A 12,878-nucleotide genomic window follows, 5' to 3' on the forward strand; every position below is an offset into this window, starting at 1 on the left:
TACAGCAAGTAGAGAAACTGCATAATGGCTGATCTACATTGGCCTCACTACTATTCCAGCAATTCCACTCTTCCCTGGTTCCCTGAAAGCTTTCATGAGACCACAGATAATGTAGATACTCTCGCCACAAGTATCTCCCCTCTGGCTGGTGATGGCTTCGGGCCAACCTACTTGCTGTCTGAATGTACACCTGTAAATCTCCTTTCCCCATTGTTATCCTACTTACACCCCAAAATGATTAGCTGTTGATGAGTTAGCTCACTGTCTCTTACCATGACTTGCTCTCGCTCAAGGGCTGACTGAGAACTTAAAGTGACCCTGGAAAAAGACTAAAATTAGCCCCATGTTGTAGTCAGGTCCAAATTGACAGAAGGCAGGGTCAACACAAGTAGTAGGGGCCAGCAATACCATATTGTGGCACAAACTACCACCCCAGCAGAGCTAAATACTACAGTACAACACGATATACTGCCCCAAAATAAGGAAATACCACATTGCATCATAAAATAATTGCCCAGCAGTAAATAATACCTCCCCAGAACCTGTACCTCTGGGGTGGTCAGCGTCAGATGCCCCATTCTGCCCTACTATTCCAGCTGCCTCAGGATGGCAATACAGTTAAATTCAAGAGTCAGTAGGGCACCTGTGATCACCAGCGTTAAATCTGGGAAAGTCAGATCATTACTTGGCTGGTTGGTCGCAGTAAGGAAGACTCAGGGGACTCCCTTGGGCTTCAGCCCACAAGGACGTTTCGCTGTAGAGTCTGTGGCCAATCTGCCTCTGCTCTTGCTCTCTGAAATATATAGCACAGCTTATCTTTAGAGGTTCACCTCAGTGCACCAGACAATGCTCTTCACAGCTGTTATTAGATCTGAATCACATCTCACCAACTGGATTACTTTCTCAGAGTATAGAAGACTTTCTTAGCACTCCATGTGGCTTCAGCAACAGTCGACACTTCCTACATTCAGTGTCTATATAAACCATAGGCAAAATAATGATCTAGTTGCAAAAGCACACATTGCGACACAACATAACATAACATATATACATATCATATTTACCTTTCCTTTAGGAAGCAAAACCATTAAAACACTCCCTTCCACTTTTAGCTGACAGTCAAGAAGACCATTATTCTTGCATTCAGCCATTGCAGGCTATCATGGTGGCACTGCAGTGCAACACGGCCCAAGGAACAGACACCCACCAAAACAAAGTCATCCAAAACAACATATAATATATACAATTAGATTTAAAGAAGGCAAATTCTAATAAACTACTGAGCGCTCTCTCAGCTAACCAGGCAGTCAAGTAAAGAAAGCAGGTAATAACCAACAGCAAAAAGATACAGCTGCAGTCTATATGTTGCCAAAATAGAGAGTATAAAAAGACCTATTTCTTAATTTTCAGAAGCCACACCCAAGGTGAGCAGCTGAATGCTGACATTCATTTCTGTAAGCCTTTGTAGCTTGTGAACACTGTAGTTTTGGACTTTTGCACTTGGTCACTCTAAACTACACAATACAAACAGCAACAAGTAAAGCACTACATATTTAGTCTTAGTTAGCTAGGGTCGCAATTTGGGTTATGGCAACATCCCTGAAATCTAGAGCAGAAAAAAGCTAATGTCTTCGAATCCTGGTGGTATACGGCAGCGAAGCATTTAGTGCCAAGATGCCTGGTGGTCAACAGTGGAGAGGGGTTTTTATAAGCATTTCTAGTGGTCCAGGCCATTTAGGAAGTTAATAGTATTACCTCTGGTGGACTAGGGCATTCAATTGATTAATGTCAACATCCCTGGTAGTCTAGGACAGCAAAAAGGTCCATTATACCATTCAAGAATTAAGGTCAGCATCCCAGGTGGTCCAAGGCAGAAAAAAAAGGTATATGCAATATTTGTGTAGATGTATGGCAGAGAAAGGGTTAATTCAAGAATGGTAGCCCTGGACAAAAAGGAGTTTAATTTCACATGCTTGAAGGTCTAGAGTAGACAAAGAGTTAAATTTAAGGAGCCCTGGTTGTCTATGGTAGAGAAGTGTGTTATTGTCAGTATCCATAATGGTCTAGGGCAAAGAAGGGGTTAACGCTACAATCTCTGGAATTCTGGGATAGTGGAAGAGTTCCCTGTTGTTCATTGATTTACCCAACTGTAACAGGAGGCTGAGTTCATCGTTCAGCTTCCGTTTTTCTCTGCGCACTGATCATTGAAATGGGTGAAGGAAAAGGACTGTAAATCTGTAATTATACAGCCACAGTTCTCAGGATAATGTTTCCTGAACGCTCTGTCCAATGACTACAAAAGCTCAAGGAATCTGCATTGGAGCAAATTCTCCTTGAGCAGGGTTGAGTTTTTAGGCTCAGTGGCTGCAATGCTACAAAGCTTAAAGGAACGGAGTATTGTTGGAGTCTCTTCTTATCTGTCATGGTGAGACTATCCATTTACAGCAGGAACCAAAAGTTCTGTAAATTGTTAGATTTTTTTTTAAACACTAAATTTAACTAATGCATTATGGAGATCAACAAAAGTAGCTATAGTTGAACTAAAATTTTTTGTAAACTAAATGGTCAAATGAGCCATGTTAGATGAAACTTGCATTAAAGTACCCCCAAAATAACCCTGCATTAAAAATATAAATACAATGGGCAGATGGGATGTAGAAATCCAGCCAGATGAAGGAGCCATCACAATTTTTCTATGTCATATGTAGATTAGAGATGAGCACATTTGTTCAAAAATTCAATTCAGACTAGAGTTGAGCGGACACCTGGATGTTCGGGTTTAACGGGTTCGCTGAACTTTGGAAAAAAGTTCGAGTTCGGGACCCGAACTTGACCCCGAACCCCATTAAAGTCAATGGGGACCCGAACTTTTGAGCACTAAAATGGCAATAAAAATGTAATGGAAAGGGCTAGAGGGCTGCAAATGGCATCAAAATGTGGTTAAGAGCAAACAAATGTGGATAGGGAAATGACTTTAAATAACATAAAATACGTAAAAATTAAAAATAATAATCTTTCTCTAGGAGGACGAGGTCCATATGGAGTAGGAGGTTGAGGAGGCGGTGGATGTGGCTGTGTAGGTGGAAGCGGCGGTGGAGGAGGAGGTAGCCTACACTGGTATTTTGTTTTAAATTTTATTTTTTAAATTAGGGTACACCCCAAAACATTGGGAAATATAACCTGTGATAACCCCCTCCAGTCGTGCTAAACACAAGTTCAGATAATACACTGGCTGCAGGGCAGGCCAGCACCTCCAAGGGGTAAAGGGAAAGCTCAGGCCATGTGCCCAATTTGGAGACCCAGAAGTTGCAAGGGCTGACCCCTGTCAGTCAGTTCGTGTAGGCGTGTGCATACTTACTGCCCCACCATGTCGCACGTCCCTGTGATGTTCACGATCGAATTTGATATCTGCTCTATCAACTTTCGATGTTCTTTTATGCGCCTACCATGGTGATCACGGGTGGCGGGGAATCAGGGTTCCAGGCCGGAGAGGGAGCGTGAGAAAGAGAGACCACATCCAAGGGAGGATAAATCTTTTCAAATTTAAAATTATAGAGTTGAATTATGGGAGAAATTATTAAAGCGTAAAAGTGTGAAAACTTTTTAAAGTTTAAGCATTGAATGAAAGGATGTGGCGTGCATTAATTACTGAAGAATTTATTACATTTTATTCCCTGTCACCTATGCAGAGCAGGGGTTTATTCACATCTAAAATTGTATAATGTCAACCCAAGAATGTAACAGAAAAATTTGTGAAATTTATTAACCTGTCTACTTGGGAGAGCAGCGGTCTTAGACAGAAAAAAATTGTTTATTGTCACCCGAAAATGTTAACGAAAAATTATTGAAATTTATTAAGCTGTCAACTTAGGCTACTTTCACACTAGCGTTCGGGGCTCCGCTTGTGAGTTCTGTTTGAAGGCTCTCACAAGCGCCCCCGAACGGATCCGTCCAGCCCTAATGCATTCTGAGTGGACGTGGATCCGCTCAGAATGCATCAGTTTGGCACCGTTTGTCCTCCGCTCCACTCAGCAGGCGGACACCTCTCTTGTTAGCTTGCAGCGTTCGGGTGTCCGCCTGGCCGTGCGGAGGCAAACGGATCCGTCCAGACTTACAATGTAAGTCAATGGGGACGGAGTCGTTTGAATTTGACACAATATGGCTCAATTTTCAAACGGATCCGTCCCCCATTGACTTTCAATGTAAAGTCAAAACTGATCCGTTTGCATTATCATGAACAAAACTAAAAAAAATTAATAATAATTATTTTTTTTTTGTTCATGGTAATGCAAACGGATCCGTTCTGAACGGATCTAAACGTTTGCTTTATAGGTGCGGATCCGTCTGTGCAGATACCAGACGGATCCGCACCTAACGCAGGTGTGAAAGCAGGGCTCGAGTCCTGCGGGAACGAGTGGGAACGGCGTTCCTGCACTTTTTTCTTAGCAGAGGCAGCGCATTGTGCCCCTCAACACTGTTGGCGCCCCGCTCTGGCGCAGCATGAAGAGAGGGACTGACAGGAGGTAAGCGCCTTAAGTGTAGCGTGGCTGAGCTCTGTCCGATCCGCGGTACAGGAGCTTTTGTTTCCTGTACCCGGCCGGACTGACAGGAAGTGCTCGGCCACGCTACACCCGAGGTGGGTGGGGAGAAAGAGAGAGTGACAAGGGAGGGAGGGGGGAGAAAGAGAGAGAGCGACAAGGGAGGGAGGGAGGGGGAAGAAAGAGAGAGAGTGACAAGGGAGGAAGGGGGAAGAAAGAGAGAGTGACAAGGGAGGGAAGGGGGAGAAAGAGAGAGAGAGAGAGAGAGAGTGACAAGGGAGGGAGGGGGGAGAAAGAGAGGGAGAGAGAGAGTGACAAGGGAGGGAGGGGGAAGAAAGAGAGAGAGAGAGAGAGAGTGTGACAAGGGAGGGAGGGGGGAGAAAGAGAGAGAGTGACAAGGGAGGGAGGGGGGAGAAAGAGAGAGTGACAAGGTAGAGAGGGGGGAGAAAGAGAGAGAATCAAGGGAGGGGGAAGAAAGAGAGAGTGACAAGGGAGGGAGGGGGAGAAAGAGAGAGTGACAAGGGAGGGATGGGGGAGAAAGAGAGAGTGACAAGGGAGGGAAGAGAAAGAGAGAGTGACAAGGGAGGGAGGGAAGAGAAAGAGAGAGTGACAAGGGAGGGGGGGAAGAGAAAGAGAGAGTGACAAGGGAGGGGGGAGAAAGAGAGAGTGACAAGGGAGGGGGGAGAAAGAGAGAGTGACAAGGGAGGGAGGGGGAAGAAAGAGAGAGAGTGACAAGGGAGGGAGGGGGAAGAAAGAGAGAGAGTGACAAGGGAGGGAGGGGGAAGAAAGAGAGAGAGAGAGAGAGTGTGACAAGGGAGGGAGGGGGGAGAAAGAGAGAGAGTGACAAGGGAGGGAGGGGGGAGAAAGAGAGAGTGACAAGGTAGAGAGGGGGGAGAAAGAGAGAGAATCAAGGGAGGGGGGAGAAAGAGAGAGTGACAAGGGAGGGAGGGGGAGAAAGAGAGAGTGACAAGGGAGGGAGGGGGGAGAAAGAGAGAGTGACAAGGGAGGGAGGGGGGAGAAAGAGAGTGACAAGGGAGGGAGGGGGGAGAAAGAGAGAGTGACAAGGGAGGGAGGGGGGAGAAAGAGAGAGTGTCAAGGGAGGGGGGAGAAAGAGAGAGTGTCAAGGGAGGGGGAAGAAAGAGAGAGTGACAAGGGAGGGGGAAGAAAGAGAGAGTGACAAGGGAGGGATGGGGGAGAAAGAGAGAGTGACAAGGGAGGGAAGAGAAAGAGAGAGTGACAAGGGAGGGGGGAGAAATAGAGAGTGACAAGGGAGGGGGAAGAAAGAGAGAGTGACAAGGGAGGGGGAAGAAAGAGAGAGTGACAAGGGAGGGAGGGGGGAGAAATAGAGAGTGACAAGGGAGGGGGAAGAAAGAGAGAGTGACAAGGGAGGGGGAAGAAAGAGAGAGTGACAAGGGAGGGAGGGGGGAGAAAGAGAGAGTGACAAGGGAGGGAGGGGGGAAAAAGAGAGAGTGACAAGGGAGGGAGGGGGGAGAAAGAGAGAGTGACAAGGGGGGAAGGGGGGAGAAAGAGAGTGACAAGGGAGGGGTGAGAAAGAGAGTGACAAGGGAGGGGTGAGAAAGAGTGACAAGGGAGGGAGGGATCGAAAAATAAGGCACTTGCTTGCTCCTTCTCCCGACCTTCCCTGCCCTTTGCGTACGCCGCGTGCCGTGACTTCACGCGGAGGCACTGGATCTTGGGTGAGTTCCCACACTTTTTTTTCCCAGGACTTGACCCCTGTGTGAAAGTAGCCTAAAGGAGGGGTATATTACACCCAAAAATTTGTGATTTTCACCAAAAAATGTAACAGACAATTATTATTTTTTTTACCTGTCTACTCGGTATAGCAGTGGTACATCGCACCCAAAAATTGGTGAATTTCACCAGAAAATGTGACAATTTATTATTTTTAACCTGTCTACTAGGTGTAGCAGTGGTACTGTACACCCAGAAATTGGTGAATTTCACCTGAAAATGTAAATGACAAATTAGTAAAATAACATAAAATAAATTACGTACAAATAAAAAAATTTATGAGGTGGAGTTCCATATGGAGTAGGAGTTTGAGGAGGCGGTGGACGTAGCGGTGTAGGTGGAAGAGGCGGTGGAGGAGGACGAGGTAGCCAACACAGGTTTTTGGTTTTAATTTTATGTTTTAAAATTAGGGTACACTCTAAAAGAGTGTGAAATATCCAAAATACAAGAATGAGCAATTGCGCTGGTTAGTACTGGTATACATGTCTATTCTGCACAAGGTATGGACAAGTCCTGAAGGATCCATGCCTGGTTAATTTTAATGAAAGTGAGCTTGTCCACATTGGCTGTGGACAGGCGGCTGCGCTTGTCTGTGATGACGCCCCCTGCCGTGCTAAACACACGTTCAGATAATACACTGGCTGCAGGGCAGGCCAGCACCTCCAAGGCGTAAAGGGCAAGCACAGCCCATGTGCCCAATTTGGAGACCCAGAAGTTGAAGGGGGCAGACCCGTCATTCAGTTCGTGTAGGCGTGTGCACACATACTGCTCCACCATGTTGGTGAAATGCTGCCTCCTGCTAAGACGTTTCATATCAGCTGGTGGTGCTGGTTGTTGTGGCGTGCTGACAAAGCTTTTCCACATTTCGGCCATGCTAACCCTGCCTTCTGAGGTGCTGGCGGTGCCCCAGCTGTGTTGGCGACCTCTTCCTCCTCCTCTGCATTCGCCTCGTGCTTCCACTGTGTCCCCACTGTCAGGTGGGAATGCCACCAGCAGCGCGTATACCAGCGTGCGCTTCTACTCGTGCATCTTACGATCACGCTCCAGTGAGGGAATTAAGGACGGTACGTTGTCCTTGTAACGGGGATCCAGCAGCGTGGCCACCCAGTAATCAGCACAAGTTAGAATGTAGGCAACTCGGCGGTCTCGCATGGAGGCCCAGTCATTGGTGGTGAAGTGGTGATGTTCCGCCGAGTGACTCACCCGTGCGTGCTGCTGCAGCTGAAACTCCACTATCGCCTGCTGCTGCTCGCACAGTCTGGTCAGCATGTGCAAGGTGGAGTTCCACATTGTGGACACGTCGCATATGAGGCGGTGAGCGGGAAGCCGAAGTTACGCTGCAGCACTGACAGACGAGCAGCAGCAGGGTGAGAACGCTGAAAGCGCACACAGACGGCCCGCACTTTATACAGCAGCTCTGACATATCGCGGTAATTTTTAAGGAATCTCTGCACCACCAAATTCGGCACATGCGCCAGGCAAGGGATGTGCGTCAAACCGGCTAGTCCCAGAGCTGCTACGAGATTTCGCCCATTATCGCACACCACCAGGCCAGGCTTGAGGCTGACTGGCACAAACCACTCATCGGTCTGTTGTTTAAGGCCCGTCCACAGCTCCTGCGCGGTGTGGGGTTTGTTCCCCAAACAGATAAGTTTTAAAACTGCCTGCTGTCGTTTACCCCTGGCTGTGCTAAAGTTGGTTGTGAAGGTATTACGCTGACCGGATAAAGAGCCGGTAGAGGATGAGGAAGTGGAGTAGGAGGAGGAAGCAACAGGAGGCAAACTGAAGCGCCCTGCAATCCTCGGTGGTGGAAGGACATGCGCCAAACTGCTATTCATCTCAGGCCCAGCCGCCACTGCATTTACCCAGTGTTCTGTTATGGAGATATAACGTCCCTGACCGTGCTTACTGGTCCACGTATCCGTAGTCAGGTGCACCTTGCCACAGATGGCATTGCGCAGTGCACACCTGATTTTGTCCCCCACTTGGTTTTGCAGGGAAGGGATGGCACGCCTGGAAAAGTAGTGGCGGCTGGGCACGACGTACTGTGGGATAGCCTCCGCCATAAGGCCTTTAAAACTATCCGTCTCCACCAGATGGAATGACAGCATTTCAAATGCCAGTATCCTTGAAATGCTGGCATTCAGGGCTAGTGATCGCGGGTGGGTAGGGGGGTACTTCCTCTTCCTCTTCAGCATTTGGGAAATGGAGAGCTTAACGCTTCTGTGGGACATTGTGGTGTGACCAAGGTGGTGGTGTTGCTGAAAGATCCTTTGTTTGCGAGGTGGCACTGTCATTTCAGAGGTGGATGAAGAGGCCGAGACTGCAGCAGAAGAGGAAGCAGGAGGAGCCAGAGACCTTTCTTGGTTTTTGAGGTGTCTACTCCACTGCAGCTCATGCTTTGCACTTAAATGCCTGGTCATGCAGGTTGTGCTCAGGTTGAGAACGTTTATGCCTCGCTTCAGGCTCTGATTGCACAGCGTGCAAACCACTCCTGTCTTGTTGTCAGCACATTGTCTGAAGAACTGCCACGCCAGGGAACTCCTTGGAGCTGGCTTTGGTGTGCTAGGTCCCTTGCTGCGGTGGGCAGTAGCAGGCGTACTGTCTAGTGGACGGCTTCTCCGCTTTTGCACCCTGCTCCCTCTTCTGCTGTGCTGGTGGCTTTGTGCGACCACCACCTCTTCCTCCGCACTACATAGTTCACTCGCATGACCTTTATTCCATATGGGGTCCCCCACATCATCTTCCACCCAGTCTTCACCCCTGCCTTCCTTGTCGGTCTGCACACTTTCGAAAGCCCCAGCAGTTGGCACTTGTGTTTCGTCATCATCCGAGACGTGCTGCGATGGTCCTCCCATTTACTCATCTTGAAAGATAAGTGTTTGGGCATCGGTGCACTCAATCTCTTCTACTTCTGGGGCAGGGCTAGGTGGGTGGCCCTGGGAAACCCTGCTAACAGAGTCATCAAAAAGCAGAAGAGACTGCTGCATGACTTGGGGCTCAGACTGCTTGGCTGATTTGCAAGGGGGTGAGGTGAAAGACTGATGGACATCGGCTGCAGGTGCCAACTGTGGTCTTTCAGCAGGAGACTGGGTGGGAGATAATGGGAAGGAACTGGATCCACTGTCAGCAACCCAATCTACTATCGCCTGTACTTGTTCAGGCCTCACCATTCGTAGAGCCGCATTAGGCCTGACCAAATACCGCTGCAGGTTCTGTCGTCTACTAGCACCTGAGGAAGGGTTTTCACTTGTGCGTGTAGCTGGCACAGATCAACCACGTCCTCTCCCTGCAACAGGAGCTCCACCAGCAGCACCACGACCTGGGCCATGTCCCTTATTTGATGCTCTCCTCATATTTCTTGAATTTAGGATCTTGCCCTAAATAGGTGTTTAATTAATAGTAGAATAGAATGACATTATGTACAGGGTGTATCTCACACGCCCTGAACCAGACTAAGCCTCAATTAAATTTGTTTGCCCAAAATGGCTGGATTTCAAATACCTGAATAGAAGCCCTGTATTTAAAGGGTGTATCTCACACGGCCTGAACCAAACTAGGCCTCAATTAAAGATTTGTGCACCAAATGGCGGTATTTCAAATATCTTAAAATAACCTAAATATATAAAGGGTGTATCTCACAATGACATATGCAGCAAAGGCTTCCTAAATAAACCTTTTTCGCCCAAACGGGTGTTTATTTAATAACTGAATATGGCAGCAGTATATAACCCTGGAATTTCAAACTTCAAGATCCTGCAAGGCCTGAAATATTGTGTATTTTGCCCCAAAAAGGGTTTTTTATTAATAGAAGAACATAAGCCCTGTATATACAGGGTGTATCTCACACGGCTTGACACACACTAGGCCTCAATTAAAGATTTGTGCACCAAATAGCGGTATTTCAAATACCTTTATAGAACCACACTATGTAAAGGCTGTATCTCACAATGACATATGCAGCAAAGGCTGCCAAATAGAGTTGAGCGAACACCTGGATGTTCGGGTTCGAGAAGTTCGGCCGAACTTCCCGGAAATGTTCGGGTTCGGGATCCGAACCCGACCCGAACTTCGTCCCGATCCCGAACCCGAACCCCATTGAAGTCAATGGGGACCTGAACTTTTCGGCACTAAAAAGGCTGTAAAACAGCCCAGGAAAGGGCTAGAGGGCTGCAAAAGGCAGCAAAATGTAGTTAAATCCCCTGCAAACAAAAGGGAAATGAATAAAAATAAAAATAAAATAAATAAAAATTAACCAATATCAATTGGAGAGAGGTCCCATAGCAGAGAATCAGGCTTCATGTCAGCAGAGAATCAGTCTTCATGTCATAGCAGAGAATCAGGCTTCACGTCACCCACCACTGGAACAGTCCATTGTCATATATTTAGGCCCTGGCACCCAGAAAGAGGAGAGAGGTCCCATAGCAGAGATTCAGGCTTCATGTCAGCAGAGAATCAGTCTTCATGTCATAGCAGAGAATCATGCTTCACGTCACCCAACATTGGAACAGTCCATTGTCATATAATTTAGGCCCCGGCACCCAGACAGAGGAGAGAGGTCCCATAACATAGAATCTGGCTTCATGTCAGCGACTCAGCAGAGAATCAGTCTTTATGTCATAGCAGAGAATCAGGCTTCACGTCACCCAACACTGGAACAGGCCACTGACAGAAAATTTCTAGGCCCCGCCACCCAGACAGAGGAGAGAGGTCCCATAACAGAGATTCAGGCATCATGTCAGCAGAGAATCAGTCTTCATGTCATAGCAGAGAATCAGGCTTCACGTCACCCACCACTGGAACAGTCCATTGTCACATATTTAGGCCCAGGCACCCAGGCAGAGGAGAGAGGTCCCATAGCAGAGAATCTGGCTTCATGTCAGCAGAGAATCAGTCTTCATGTCATAGCAGAGAATCAGGCTTCACGTCACCCACCACTGGAACAGTCCATTGTCACATATTTAGGCCCCGGCACCCAGACAGAGGAGAGGTTCATTCAACTTTGGGTTGCCCCGCAATATAATGGTAAAATGAAAATAAAAATAGGATTGAATGAGGAAGTGCCCTGGAGTACAATAATATATTGTTAAGGGGAGGTAGTTAATGTCTAATCTGCACAAGGGATGGACAGGTCCTGTGGGATCCATGCCTGGTTCATTTTTATGAACGTCAGCTTGTCCACATTGGCTGTAGACAGGCGGCTGCGTTTGTCTGTAATGACGCCCCCTGCCGTGCTGAATACACGTTCAGACAAAACGCTGGCCGCCGGGCAGGACAGCACCTCCAAGGCATAAAAGGCTAGCTCTGGCCACGTGGACAATTTGGAGACCCAGAAGTTGAATGGGGCCGAACCATCAGTCAGTACGTGCAGGGGTGTGCACAGGTACTGTTCCACCATGTTAGTGAAATGTTGCCTCCTGCTAACACGTTCCGTATCAGGTGGTGGTGCAGTTAGCTGTGGCGTGGTGACAAAACTTTTCCCCATCTCTGGCATGCTAACCCTGCCCTCAGAGGAGCTGGCCGTGACACAGCTGCGTTGGCGACTTCTTGCTCCTCCTCTGCCTTCGCCTTGGGCTTCCACTTGTTCCCCTGTGACATTTGGGAATGCTCTCAGTAGCGCGTCTACCAACGTGCGCTTGTACTCGCGCATCTTACTATCACGCTCCAGTGCATGAAGTAAGGTGGGCACATTGTCTTTGTACCGGGGATCCAGCAGGGTGGCAACCCAGTAGTCCACACACGTTAAAATGTGGGCAACTCTGTTGTCGTTGCGCAGGCACTGCAGCATGTAGTCGCTCATGTGTGCCAGGCTGCCCAGAGGTAAGGACAAGCTGTCCTCTGTGGGAGGCGTATCGTCATCGTCCTGCGTTTCCCCCCAGCCACGCACCAGTGATGGGCCCGAGCTGCGTTGGGTGCCAGCCCGCTGTGAACCTGCTTCATCCTCATCCTCCTCCACCTCCACCTCCTCATCCTCCTCCAGAAGTGGGCCCAGTCTGGCCACATTTGTACCTGGCCTCTGCTGTTGCAAAAAACCTCTCTCTGAGTCACTTCGAAGAGACTGGCCTGAAAGTGCTAAAAATGACCCCTCTTCCTCCTCTTTCTCCTGGGCCACCTCCTCTTCCATCATCGCCCTAAGTGTTTTCTCAAGGAGACATAGAAGTGGTATTGTAACGCTGATAACGGCGTCATCGCCACTAGCCATGTTGGTGGAGTACTCGAAACAGCGCAACAGGGCACACAGGTCTCGCATGGAGGCCCAGTCATTGGTGGTGAAGTGGTGCTGTTCCGCAGTGCGACTGACCCGTGCGTGCTGCAGCTGAAACTCCACTATGGCCTGCTGCTGCTCGCACAGTCTGTCCAGCATGTGCAAGGTGGAGTTCCACCTGGTGGGCACGTCGCATATGAGGCGGTGAGCGGGAAGGCCGAAGTTACGCTGTAGCGCAGACAGGCGAGCAGCGACAGGATGTGAACGCCGGAAGCGCGAACAGATGGCCCGCACTTTATGCAGCAGCTCTGACATGTCGGGGTAGTTTTGAATGAACTTCTGCACCACCAAATTCAGCACATGCGCCAGCTAAGGGATGTGCG

The 12,878-nt window shown here is 48.5% G+C and overlaps 1 protein-coding gene across 9 annotated transcripts in view; it reads left to right on the forward strand.

Annotated features, from left to right (window-relative positions):
• The window catches only part of LOC121006028 (M1-specific T cell receptor beta chain-like), a 961,123-nt gene that overhangs the window by 626,254 nt on the left and 321,991 nt on the right, over positions 1-12,878 (forward strand). The window lies entirely within an intron of this gene.

This window comes from Bufo bufo, chromosome 6 (assembly GCF_905171765.1).
Source record: "Bufo bufo chromosome 6, aBufBuf1.1, whole genome shotgun sequence".
Taxonomy (NCBI): domain Eukaryota; kingdom Metazoa; phylum Chordata; class Amphibia; order Anura; family Bufonidae; genus Bufo; species Bufo bufo.